The sequence below is a fragment of the Heliconius melpomene genome, chromosome 20, assembly GCF_056956725.1.
Source record: "Heliconius melpomene rosina isolate 202511_hmr_F chromosome 20, ASM5695672v1, whole genome shotgun sequence".
Lineage (NCBI taxonomy): Eukaryota > Metazoa > Arthropoda > Insecta > Lepidoptera > Nymphalidae > Heliconius > Heliconius melpomene.
Genome location: NC_140408.1, coordinates 8,113,023 through 8,126,380, shown reverse-complemented (window position 1 = coordinate 8,126,380; position 13,358 = coordinate 8,113,023).

The window sequence follows — 13,358 nt, the reverse complement described above, 5'->3', positions numbered from 1 at the left end:
ATTCCCTCTTCTTTTATTTTTCTGTATCCCGCATGTAGCAATGTCGATAGAGGGGAGCCTAGAGTAAAGACACTCCGGTTTTCACTTTGTCGAATTCTGTAGGCACTGCATCTCATCGCCTCGACACCAGAGTGAAGAAAATGAAAATAAATATTTGATTTCCACAACTGGGAATCGAACCCACCACCTCCACTTTTACAGTCAAACGCTTGTGCCCCTGCGCCACGACTGGTAACGAACCGACTAACCAAAATACGTAAATATGAATATATTAATTTAGAAATGTATGTTAACAAAAATAGCTAATCATTATTATATCCTAGCTGCACGCATGATATACTTCAAAAGAACAGTCACTTCAATGCAAATCCTATATTAAAGAGAGGAGTATTCGGTTTACAATTTTTCGTTCTTACTTTTCCCCTTAAAAGTCCTCAATCATATTCGCAATGTTGACTTCTGGATGATACGACCTCTCCACTCGACATGATCGTAATAACCGCCGCATCCAACAACCCTTCTACATCCATAAACCGGCAACAAATCTTGCCTCGGCATCTTTATATTGCGAATAGGACGATCTTTTAACCTAACATAATGGCAGGTTTACTGAGAGGACCGTCGTAAAACGTCCCGTCCGCGTACAGGGTACCCTTGCAGGACCCTTCGAAATTTCACGAACTATTTCCCCGCACTAGCCCTCACTCAGCTTTTTTGTCGACTTTATTGTCCGGATTTTCTGCTCACCTTTATCGTTATTGTGTTCGCCCGACTTCATAAAGGATCCGCTCACTATTAAGACCTCATAACCGTGGGAAAAATTTTGTCCAGTACTTGAAATACACTTCGTATAGAAGTTATTTATTTATATTAGATTTCTTTATTTATATTAGAGGCCAGTCGTTGCGCTGGGCCACGAAGTGTGACTGTAAATGCGACAGGTTGTGGGTTCAATTCCCACTCGAGGAAATAAAATATTTAATATTTCCATTTCAAATTCATTCTATTTAATATTCGAACTTCTTGCATCCATGCTTATAACAGAACATTATTTTTCCCGCGGCTACGAATTCACAAATTGATAAAACAAATTTTCCAGTTTAGTACATGATCAAATAAAAATCAGGCCTCGATGGAGAGTCAATAAATCCTCAGAGGCAATCGAGTGGATGGAATGGGCGTGTTAATTGGCTGGGCGCGTCCGGTGCGGCGCGGCGTCCAGTGCCCGTGGCCGGTGGCCGGTGGAAGCATCGCGTGGATACGAGCTATCGGCTCGGAAGTGAATGGATGCATACGTTCCCTTTTACCTAGATTAGGAAGATCTGGAAGTGCATTTGTGGAAATGTGGAAACGTGTGAAACAAATATGTGTTACTAAAAAGTAATACCATCATAATAATCTCAAAGTTTGAGTACGTTCTCTTCATTTTCACTCTCCGAGCACCTCTCTGTACGGATATTAAATCCTCAGAAAGTTCAGAAGTACCTTCAAGAAATGAATTGAAGATCTAGAAAGACTGAAATCTTTTAGCAAACTATAGATAAATTTTGCCGTTATACCTCCCGCTCAAAGTTTAAGTACTTTGAGACTGTGACAGAAGACCTTGGCATTTATACTTATTGCCTTATTGCTTCTGGAGAAGAATAAATTATATATAAGAAAAAAATTATGGTAAAGCGTTAATAAAACGCATGTATTTGAATTTATAAAAACATTATCTTTAATGATCACTTGGAATAGTGTCGTTTCAACATTTCCTATATCAATGTAAAACGGGATGACACGAAGCTGAAACGCTGCATTCATGGTTAGATCAACGCATACGATACCCACGCCACAGGTGGCGTATAACATTTTTCGGAACGGCCCATTGCTCGGGTCGGCCTGGCTTAATTCGAGGCTTTTCGTTTGACGATTTGCAGTTTATTTGAGTTAAAAAGAGTGTTATTTCCCCTTTTGGAAGTCATTTAAATAGAAATTGTGTTAAAGAAAGAAAATAATTAAATAAATAATAAATTACAAAATAATGTACGTTGATAATACTTAAATTGACAACTATAGCTGTAATTACCATTGACAACCATATGGTAAGGATTTTATATAGTAGATTTATGATAGTTGAAATATTCTTGTATTTTAACTAATTGTTATCGCAAAAATATTTATATTATTTCAGAAGCTTAAACCCTAAGCCTCTCCACATTTCTTATCTCGAGTGGGAATCGAACTCACAACCTGTCGTGATAGTCACACGTCCGTGCCTCTGCGCCACGACTACCCTCCTACCTCATAACATCGTCACCATATTTTTAATAACTTCCTTTTTCTACAGCCGATTCACAGCAGGTGAGGCTTTAAACAATTATCGTTCGCTTGACAAATTGCCGGCAAAGCTTACGTGTCGTTGGAATAATTTGATACAATTTTCACCGCTTTTCCACGTACGGGCCGACAATTTGCATATGTGCGGGGTGAGCTTATGCAAATATTTTTTTTACATACTGTTTACTTACCCTACCCGGAAAGGAAACATTAGGTGTTTTAAAAAGATTTAACCTCTTTGTCGGGTCATTAAGTACGGAACTAATTTGCTTACCTTTGAAATGTGTTAGAGCTTTCTACCGGATAATTATAGTAGGGTACGCGTCCCCGTAACGTGATATGCAGATTTACGGATATGTTGATTTCTCTACGAGTTTCCTGTTTCTATTCCTTTCCCAGTAGAAAATAAAAAAACATTATACTAAAAATAAAGTACATTGTTCTTTGTAATTTTCATCGTGGATTTTTAATTTTCTCAGTAAGTGAGGACGTAACTTCTCAGCGATATTGAGCATGTGGGAATCGTCGAAATTAAATTTTCTTTGTCTTCCTATCTGTGGGCTGGCGTTATTAAATTTCCTTGTGTTTTTTTAACACAGCCGTATCATTAGATTGAGGGTTTCCGTCAAGAGGAAATTGTGGCGACGAGGGGAGCGACTCTGAGCAACTAAACATATTGAAAAAATAAAAATCCCAGCTACTTACGATATACGGCTGATAAGATGCTCTACTTTGAAATTATTATAATAATTATAATGATTTTAATATTTTTAATTATTATGCTTACTCTGGCTTTATCCAGCTGCAAATAGCATTTTAGCGGTTATCAAAATTGGGCTGAAAAGACTGCAATCTCACTGTTACAAATCATTCAAGATTTTGTCACTGTAACACTTAATACATTTAATAGTATATTTTTTCGCTATATTCTATTAAATTTTTATAAATTAAGGAATGACAACAAGTGTCCAGGTCCTTTTAAAGTTTATGTTTAAAATACAAAATAATATTATATTGCTATATGCATTTAATATTATTGTACGTTCTAATATATCTAAGTAGAGCCTACTTCCAGTCAGCGCGACCACTGAAAGACGTTTGAAGTGGTTGTGCGGTGAGTATCGCCGCGACGAATTTCAACACTGGCTTTAGGAATTTCACCTTAAATATACATATTACATTACGTAAAATTGCCCATTTTTTCCACTCTCCACCCTCGCAATTAGGGTAGCTTGTGTATAAATATTGCATAGCCCTCATTAATGTGCGTGTTCGTTTTAGTATATTTTTACGGTTCGCCTTTTGGCCGGCGCGGCGTTTGTAAGGAACTGCGTCGTGGGATGTAATGAATAATTAAGACATGTTCTACAAGGAGAGTGGCAGTTGCTTTTTAACATTTATACGTATAATTATTAAGACAAGGTTTGGCGAAATGATTTTGTGCTCAACTGGCACGCTCTAAAGATTATAATAAAAGAACTGACCCGAAGAGCAGATTTGAGATAACAATGATGTTAGTCATTATGTCATTGTAGATTATTTAGACACTATATTTTTAAAATATATTTTAAAAATACTTGTTTGTTTTTAATTTTTTTTTTATTTATTTTACTCAATGCCAATACGTAAGCCCCAATATTAATATTAAAATTTTTCAACATACCTTGGTCAACAGGAGATGGCGTCCGATGTCGTAATATTGCCTGTAACAAAAGAAACTAATTAAAATACTTTAAAAAAATCAATAAATAATAACTCTCCTAAACGACTATAATAAATTTTAATTTCAACTTATTGAAAAAATCATCCATCATTCCGCGACAAAATTAATTCGTCCAAAATTAAAATATGAAACGTTCGAATGATTAAAAGGCTTTCTGAGATTGCATTTCGACAATTAACGCATTAAGACGGGGCTCGCCAATAAAGAGCAACTCTTAATTAACAGTCCCTGTTAAAAATTGAGTACAAATTCAAGTAGCGAAATCTCCCCCCACTGGGGATCTAGTGAATGGTCCGTAATATTTTAGTTTGCTTGAAACAAAACGCGTCTCGGTGAGGGTTGAGCTGTCACGTAGACACAATAAGCCTTTTAATTCGATTCGTCAAGACGGACGCCGGAGACAAAGGCCCGGAGTTATCATTCAATGGGGCACTCTTACCTTTTCTTATTACTTCGCTTCGGTTTTCTTTTGAGATATAGGCTGGTGCACACGAGGTGGAAAACTATTGTTATAATTTAGTGTTACGATATTCCGTTTTTTAGTTATATAAGCTTAATTCAAGTCTTTCAATGCAGAAATCTTTATAAATATCGACAAGTATATTTAATTAACTTCTTAATTCAACCTAAGATATATTATACCCCAATTTATAAGACTTAACAAATACAAATAATATAATAATCTACAATAACAATACTTAAACAGTATAAATAACATTATTATTTTTGCGACTCTCACAACATATTTTGTACGTAGTGTGTAACTCTCTCAAAGTGCACTGGATCCCGTGTGTCGCCGTGACCCGACTGCCGATTCGTAGCTAACAGCTTTATTTGTTGCCTCTGCTCTTTAAACTACCCGCTAATATATCACAGTAGGTTGTCAACACGACGTGAGTTTACTTAGTTTTTAAATTCCCTATACGTAGCTGCTTTCTTAAGGTTATGACGGTAATTTTAAAGTGACATTGCTTTTTGTAGGAGAAAATTGAAAAAAATAGTACTTTTTTTCACTTAACTTATTCAACATTTTAAGATAAAATAGTTTCTTAATATATTGAGTTACGTATTTCTTGTAACATCAAATTATTTATATCCCAAAAAAGCCTTTCCATGTGACTACAAAAATAAATTAATCGAGTTATTCTAAAAATGTTAAAATAGTACTACTATTTCATAGTCGTCTATAAGAAAAGTTTTTAATAATATATTTTTTATATATTTCTAGCAATATTTAGAATGTAAAATAATAAAACTTGAAATAATATTGAAAATATTTCACACAAAAGGTAAATTTACAAGTTATATTACTAAAAGCTAAATAATTTGAAACAAGCGTTGATATTACAAAGGCATGTTCGCGAAAAGAGAACACTTTAATTACTCTAATGGCACGAGTGTTAATTACGATAGAGATTCACGGCGACGACTTCACAAATTAAGATGCATGATGTATTAACATAGTGTTTTATATTATAATGGATTATACGTTTAATGTCCCTTTTAAATTATTGTTTGAGATAATATACTCGTAGATACTTGAAAACTTTTTCCTACGTTATTTATATTTCTTGTTTTGTATCGTGTTATTGTTATGAGGCCGTTGACGCACAGGGCCACAGTAGTGTGACTGTACGCGACGGTTCTGGGTTCGATTAATTCGGGGGAATGAATTACTATTTATTAATAATTTTATTTCTTGGCTCTTGTAATTAGGCAGGAGATCCGCATTGAGTTACGCCAATCAACAAGCAATCCCTCGAAAAAATCTGCGTAAAATCGGGATCGGAGTGTTTTATCACTAGATTCTCTCTGCCTACCCTACTGTATGTGAGATGTGCACAGATAAGAAACATTATAGAACATTAATTTATTAATAGAATTTAAAAAAAATACAACAAAATAAATAGGGTGACCACAAAAATAATGACTTGGATAATTTCACATTAATCATTTTAAATTAAATGGCCGTTAAATCACGCTAATTGCGATCTCATAGCTCCTTTGTTTTTATTTGCAGCCCAATTTTTTGTTGTCCCCAAATGCTTCGCTTTGAATGGAATTCCTTTATTTGCGGGCCTGTTTACAAACAGCCGCACGACAAAGAATATTTAAAAATTATAACCGGTATAAATTAAAAAGTATAGAAGGTATTTTATAGGTGCCGGGAAAGGATTTTCCTGTTTGTGTGTTTCTATTACCCCTGTATATTAATTTTTATATTATTTTTTTCTTAGATTTGATCAATACTTATAGTTTTTTTAAATGATTAGAAAGAATTTATTTTTTTTGATGTTTTTTTTATTAAGTTACATATAAATGAACTTAATAAAATACAATCAAGAAATGAAATAGGTTGTCTTTATATTTCGTCATATGGTGGTAGTCAGCTTTGATGTGTACCGGAAGTGGCCGCGTCCGGAGCATTGTCAGTGGCTGCGTGATCTAGCGCGCTGTTCATTTTCTTAATTGTTTTCTTTAGAGGCACTCACCCTACAATGGATAATGGAAGTCCCTTTGATCTTAATCACTATGTGTGATTGGCCGAAGTGCTTTTTATCTCTAAAATGCACAATCAACGGATATAAATGATCTATCCATAGAAAGAACCTTTTAATAGTGGTATGATACTTATTTTATTTAAATAAATATGTAATTTAATAGTTATGTTATAGTGCTATTTTACAAAAAACTTTAATTTAGATCGAGACATATATTATAAGTGTGTCCCACACAAATTATTCTTTCAATAATTACTTTGCAAGTTTGTTTCAGAGCAATTATTACATAATTTCTTTGAAAATATATCTATAAATACTTACGAATATATAGTCGGATAATATAAATTTAAACGAAAAATAATGACTTTCGAATATAACGGCAGTGGCAAATCTGTACCAGTGAAACGTTATGAAGTTTTGTGAACGTGTTCCTGAACGCTCGGAGCCCGTATTCATCCACGTACCGAGTTGGAAGACACGTGACATTTCGAACGGGCACAAAACAAAACAGAAATTACGTGGCATAGCGCACTGTGTCTGTGTGCGGCGGTTAAGCTCGCCGCGCGTGTGTGCGTGCGCCTGAATTAGACGCGAAACTTTCAAAGTTTTCCCAAATTTCTGCCCCCACGCCCCTCTCCCTCGATCGATACGCGCCGAGCGAGTGAGCGCCGCTCGCATCTCTGATGAAAATATCGGACAAGATTCCTTTGCATCAAGCGTTTTGATGATAATTACGCTTTTGGTTTGTGTTCGGTTCTGGGTTACGTAAGTTATGTAATAGAGTTGAAGTGGTCTAGTAAAGAGTATATTAGTTGACGGTGATGTTATTCATATTTTCTGTGAGTGCCTATTTCTCTGCACTCTACCTCAAATTGAAAATTATAATTACTTACATAGGTTTGCACTATTTTTGCTGATATTGTATTTATTTAATTAAAAAGCGAGTGAGTGACATCTATATATTTTATATTTATAATTGTTTGTTTTCATTCACTTTTAGGGAATTAATTAATTCGACCAAAAAATATTTAGAGTACATTAGCAAACATAATTCACATTATCGTGACAAAACGACCCATGCCAGCTGTCAACGTGCAAAACGGAAACGACAGTGAAAATTGGGTGCACGATAGCTGGCCGTTGTTTGTCATTAATTGAGGGATCTGCGATGATCTTGGAACTCCTCGAGTGAGGGCCTAAGGGCGACACTCTTGGGAGATATCGGTTGGTCAATCGCGTTGACAGCGACCCTCCGGCCCTCCGGCTTCTAGTGGCCGGTAGGTGGGAAAAACTACCGCCTGACACTACTTAACGAGCGAGGCAGAACCGGGAATTTTCTTGAGTGCTTGTTAATGTTTTATGGGCGGAACTTTTTCAAAGTAGTGTTCGGAATGACGCGTTAAGTGTACCTAAATAATTTAACACGTTTCCCTTGACGAGCATCGATTGTTTCCATTTATAAAATACTATTTTCATATTACGAGTGGTCAATACACATCCGATGGGGATAGGCTAATGATATTAAAGTAAAATTTAATTCCTTTACGTATATAAAAAAGCGGGGGCGGACCGGAGAGAAGTTTTGTGATTTATAACAATTAATATTTGAAATATTGACAGTATTAAGGGAAATGGCCGACAGCCGACAAATCATGTAAAAACCTCCCCGGAAAAAGGAACCACTGGCCCGATGCTCGGGGACTTTATTTGGGAATGGAAAGTCTGAAAAATAAACGACAGGCGGGCGGGGGAATGATTTATACCGAGCCGCTAGTGTGCACCAGTTCGATTATCGAAATGATATTTCTCGATATTAAAGTGTTGCCAAGAGGACCGTGGACAATATGACCCGAGGAAGATTTATTGGGCAATTCAATGTGACGTCGACGGCCGTTACGATTATTTCATTATATTGTCGGCGCCGTAAAAACTGTTAGCATTTTATTTTATTGCTGGTTCGCGGACGAATTTTTATTTCAATATTTTATTACGCTGTAAAACAAGCTGTAGAGTTTGGCTTCGGCAAGTCAAGTGTATCATTTTCACACCAGTAATTATTCAAATTGTACATCCCTTGCATATTTACTATATGGTTACTATTTTCATTTGGTTACGCACTGCAAAGGTACTTAAAAATGTTTTTGCCTAAGATATCCCTATAAGAGTTAATTAATAGTGAGAAGGTTGCCTTTGCAAGCACTTTTTACTTATTGCATATTTTATGAGTTGCTATTAAGATTAACTGTGGCTAATTCATGTCCAATCCATAGAGGATTTGTTTAGCTCTTTGCCTCGTCACCAGAGCGAAGAAATGAAAATATTAAATATTTTATTCACCCGTGTGGGAATCGAACAGACAACCAATATAAATAAATAAAATAAACAATATAAATAAAATAAACCCATGATAGTTGATTTTGCAGGTCTGAAATACATTTTCAACAAAGATTTTTTATTTATTATAATAGAAACAGTCATTTACCCATATTTATTGGTATTTATACTGCCAAGTCTATTAATTTTATATTTTCCACTATTAGGCTATTACTATTATTATAAGTGTTTATTGATATTAAAGGAGTTGACGCGCGATTGTTAATTAAGATTTAGATATAAGCAGCAAATTGTAACCCGAATTATAATTATTTTTTACCATTATACTCGTATATCAACATGGGTACTAATACTATCAATAATTTACCAAATGTAAACGAAACATATTCCATGTGTACAATAGTCAATAACCCTAGCATTTATTATTTCACGGTTGTAAATTCGGACAAGTGGCGTTGGCTTATTGAATAGCATGAGTCACAGAGATATGCTTCACTGACTATTCTGAAAAATAAATAACAAATGTCTTTGACACACAAAAATAATCCTTATTTTGATACGGCTAAAGACCATTATTGTGTTGGTTTTATTCGCACGTTTTCCCGGTAGCTTTTAGTGTACGATTGGTTTAAAGATTGGACATATTCTGTTACGGTAGGTGGTCTTGAGCTTTTTATTTAATGTTGAAGATGTATGGAAGAATTTATATTAATTTTAATATTTTATGTATAACTTAACTTCATGTTTTATTTATACTTGCTTTTGAACCTAACAAACTAATATTAAGACATTCCATTTCCATTTCCTCTCAGACTCAAAGACACTTCCGTTCTTAACTTTCTGGTGACTTCTAGAGACATTACATGTCAAGTGGTGGAACTAAAGGCCGGAAATGAAATATTAAATATTTATTCTCTTAGGTGAGAATTGGACCTTAGGTGAGAATTGGGCGAATTGGACCATCGCATTTACGAGTAAATTTGTAAAGTTTCTAAAAACTCATCGGTATAAAACAATATTATTTTTTCAATGAGCAAATACGTATGAACTCATACGTTAACTCTACTTTTCAATAAATGCTAAATGATTTTTAAAAAGAAGCAATTTTCCCATTTTAAAAATCGTTACGTATCTAAACTATATATATTTTGCAGGCACAAAAATTTAATTTTTTGATAACATTAGTTGCCTTTAAAAAAATAAAAACGAAAAAATAACAAAAGACCCAAAAAAACTAACCCTTTAACCAAGCATTATAAATTTAACTCGGTTAGCAAGGTATGTAAAGAGATTACAATCAGATTTAAGTTCGTTGTAAACTCTGTGAATTAGGAACTGCTCGGACGAAATTCAGTATCTAGATTACAGGCCGAGCTTAAACCGGGAGCCCGTATACAGATAGCGAACTCTGAAGTAGGGCGGAGATTGTTATATAATGCGAAATCAACTCACGACTCGCTCATTGTAGAATTGTGGCGACTTATCACGGTGTTCCGCGAGTGCACACCGTTCTAACTTGTACTATTTTATTATTTAAACTAAGTTTTAGCTGTGGCTTCGTCCGCGTGGTCGAATTTAAATAGTAAGGGTTTCGTTTCATTAATGACACATTTTAAGTGTTAGTGTTAGCTCTGAGTGCAGATATAATGGGTTATATCAAGACGATTAACGTGGATGTGGAATATATAATTTCCTCGATAGTTGCTATAATATTTTTTTATTTTAAATTTTAACCAGCAGTTCCTGAGATTAGCGTGTTGAACCAAATAGATTCTTCAGTAATAGTATTTTTTTTCTTTGCCGTTCTCCTTGATACTAGTGCAGATTTGTTGGTTATACATTTAAGAACTTACTAGAATAAATATTTAGAGTCAGACTAGGTCCAGTAATCATACTAAAATTTAAATAAAACCTTTAACAACTATATTGTGACGCCAGCTATCTTAGAGGCTTTGAGGTCTTATGGTATTCTACAAGTAAAGCAATGTAAAGCGATTGATATCTATATTTGGATTTACATAAAAAAATATGTAATCTGCCATACATTTCCATACATACCATAAATTTTCTTGGCTTAATCCATGCCAAGAAAATCTATGGTTGCATACCATAGATATTGTAATATTCAAAAATCGAGGTACAACTAAATAAAAGCCGGCATGATTGTAATTCTTTTCTAGTGTTTGGTGGAAAAAAGAAAAATCTTTAAGAATAAATTAATTTTTAAACACCTTTTGTCGTTTAAAGAATAAGAAAGACTCTAAAAATTATTGGATGTCATAAATACAAGTATTTTTGTATTAAATAAATTACTATATAGCATTTATACGTACGTAGAACTCTGTACATATACATATATGTTATTTCCCGGTACTCTATTCTAGAGCGAAACTTATCCGCCGTGTGAATGGCTCAACAGTGTTGAATTTGTAAAGAGTGGACGTGCGTCGCATGCACTGCCCGGCTTTATCTTCGCTCCTGCTAAAGTTTTCGTTTGCGAGCTTCAATGGTAGAATAGTGGAAATAAGCGGTGCCTTAAGTATATGTGAAACTAGAAATATTATATAGAAATACGTTAACAATTTAGGAAATAGATAAAATAAACCCGACTAATATAGAGAGACTAGCGGACGCGCGCAGCTTCGCTTGTTTATTTAAGGGTGAATTCTAATAAACCAAGAAACATGTGTTCAATGAAATGTTTTTAAGTCTAAATTTAAAATTTTATAACAATCGGTGGCGATTTAAACATTTTTCCATACAAACTTTCAACCCCTTATTTGCACCCTTAGGGAGTGAATTCTAGAAAACCATAAAACACATGTTCAATTAAATATTTTTAAGAGTCTAAATTTCAAATTTTATAATAATCGGTAGCGTTTTAAAGATTTTTCCATACAAACTTTCAACCCCTTATTTGCACTCTTAGGGGAAGAATTCTAGAAAACGATGAAACACGTATTCAATTAAATACTTTTAAAAATCTAAATTTCAAATTTTATAAAAATCGGTGCCGATTTAATTTTTTTTCCATACAAACTTTCAACCCCTATTTCGCCCCTTTAGGGTTAAAATTTTTCAAAATCCTTTCTTAGTGGATGTCCAGATTACAAAAGTAAACATCTGTCCAAATTTCACGTTTCTACGCACAGCGGTTACGGCTGTGCGTACGTCTTACCTCAGTCAGTGAGGACAAGTCCTTTTATATACGAGTATATAGATTGGCAACGTTAGCTTTGTTTATTAGTTTTACGTGCACGTTTCTCACGCTTTTCTGTCGTTAGGTGGGCAGGATGTACCTAGTGTTGAGACACTTCATTGTCACTTTTCGCCTTTATTTCGGCATAACGGTTTTAGGTTAGCTTGGATTAAATAAGTTTACTCCAAAATTCATATATTCCGCATAATTTACCCAATTATCTTGCATATTTTGTTAAGAACAAAAGTTTAGACAACTTTAAAATTGCATAACATAGAAAAAAGAGGAGGAAAACCAAGGCAAGTGATTGAAGCATCAAAGCGTATGTGGCATTAGCTAGTAAATATCAACCCATTGTGTGTAAATGCGACACGAGACGCATGGTTCCGGTGGATACGTTACCCATCAGATCTGATCCCTTTCAAGAAAGGAATAAAAGGCTATTGTAAACTGATGTTATTCCGCTAAGTCAATCGGGTTTTCTGTTTTCCCAAATGTTAATGCATTTTGTGATATTTGTGAAAAAAAACCTCATTTGTAGAATTTTGGCTTTAATCACAAAAAAAACAAGTCTTTTTATAACAAATAATTTTAAGTAATTTATGATCCATCTATACAAAGCTAGATACGAAACAAAGGGACGGATTTAAGCCTTATTATTTAATTATACAGTGTCTCACATGAGGATCGTAAGTCGAACTCCTCCGACGGGGTGACCTGTCTGTCTAAGGGGCTGCCTTGGACACGTGATGCGGCCAATTAATTAGGCATAGGTTTCCTCCTAGTCTATCTCCTTGATAGTCTGTTTCCTTATACTGTTCTCAAAATAGATGTACATAGTCGTAGATATCATATAGATAAGACGTTGGATATATTGTAGGTGCTTGTTAGATAAGTAAAAAAACATTATTGACATTATTTTCAAAACATGATCGTTGAAGGAGATACGAAACTTCTTATCCATTTATTTTGTAATATTTTGCAATATAATTAATCTATCTAGAAGGAAAACATAACTTAAGGCCCGTCTATGGTAGATATATATATATATATATATATATATATATATATATATATATATAGCAGATATATTATACTTTCAATAGTAATATACCTGACAAAATACCTTTAATTTATTTAGACTTAATTAATCAAGAGGCACATAAAAGCGTATAGGCTCTATAGCTATCCACTCCTACACAAATGAACACAAAAACAGAACGGCGAAATAATTTGAATACGTAACGAATCGGAGGGTAACACACGGGCGAACCATTCT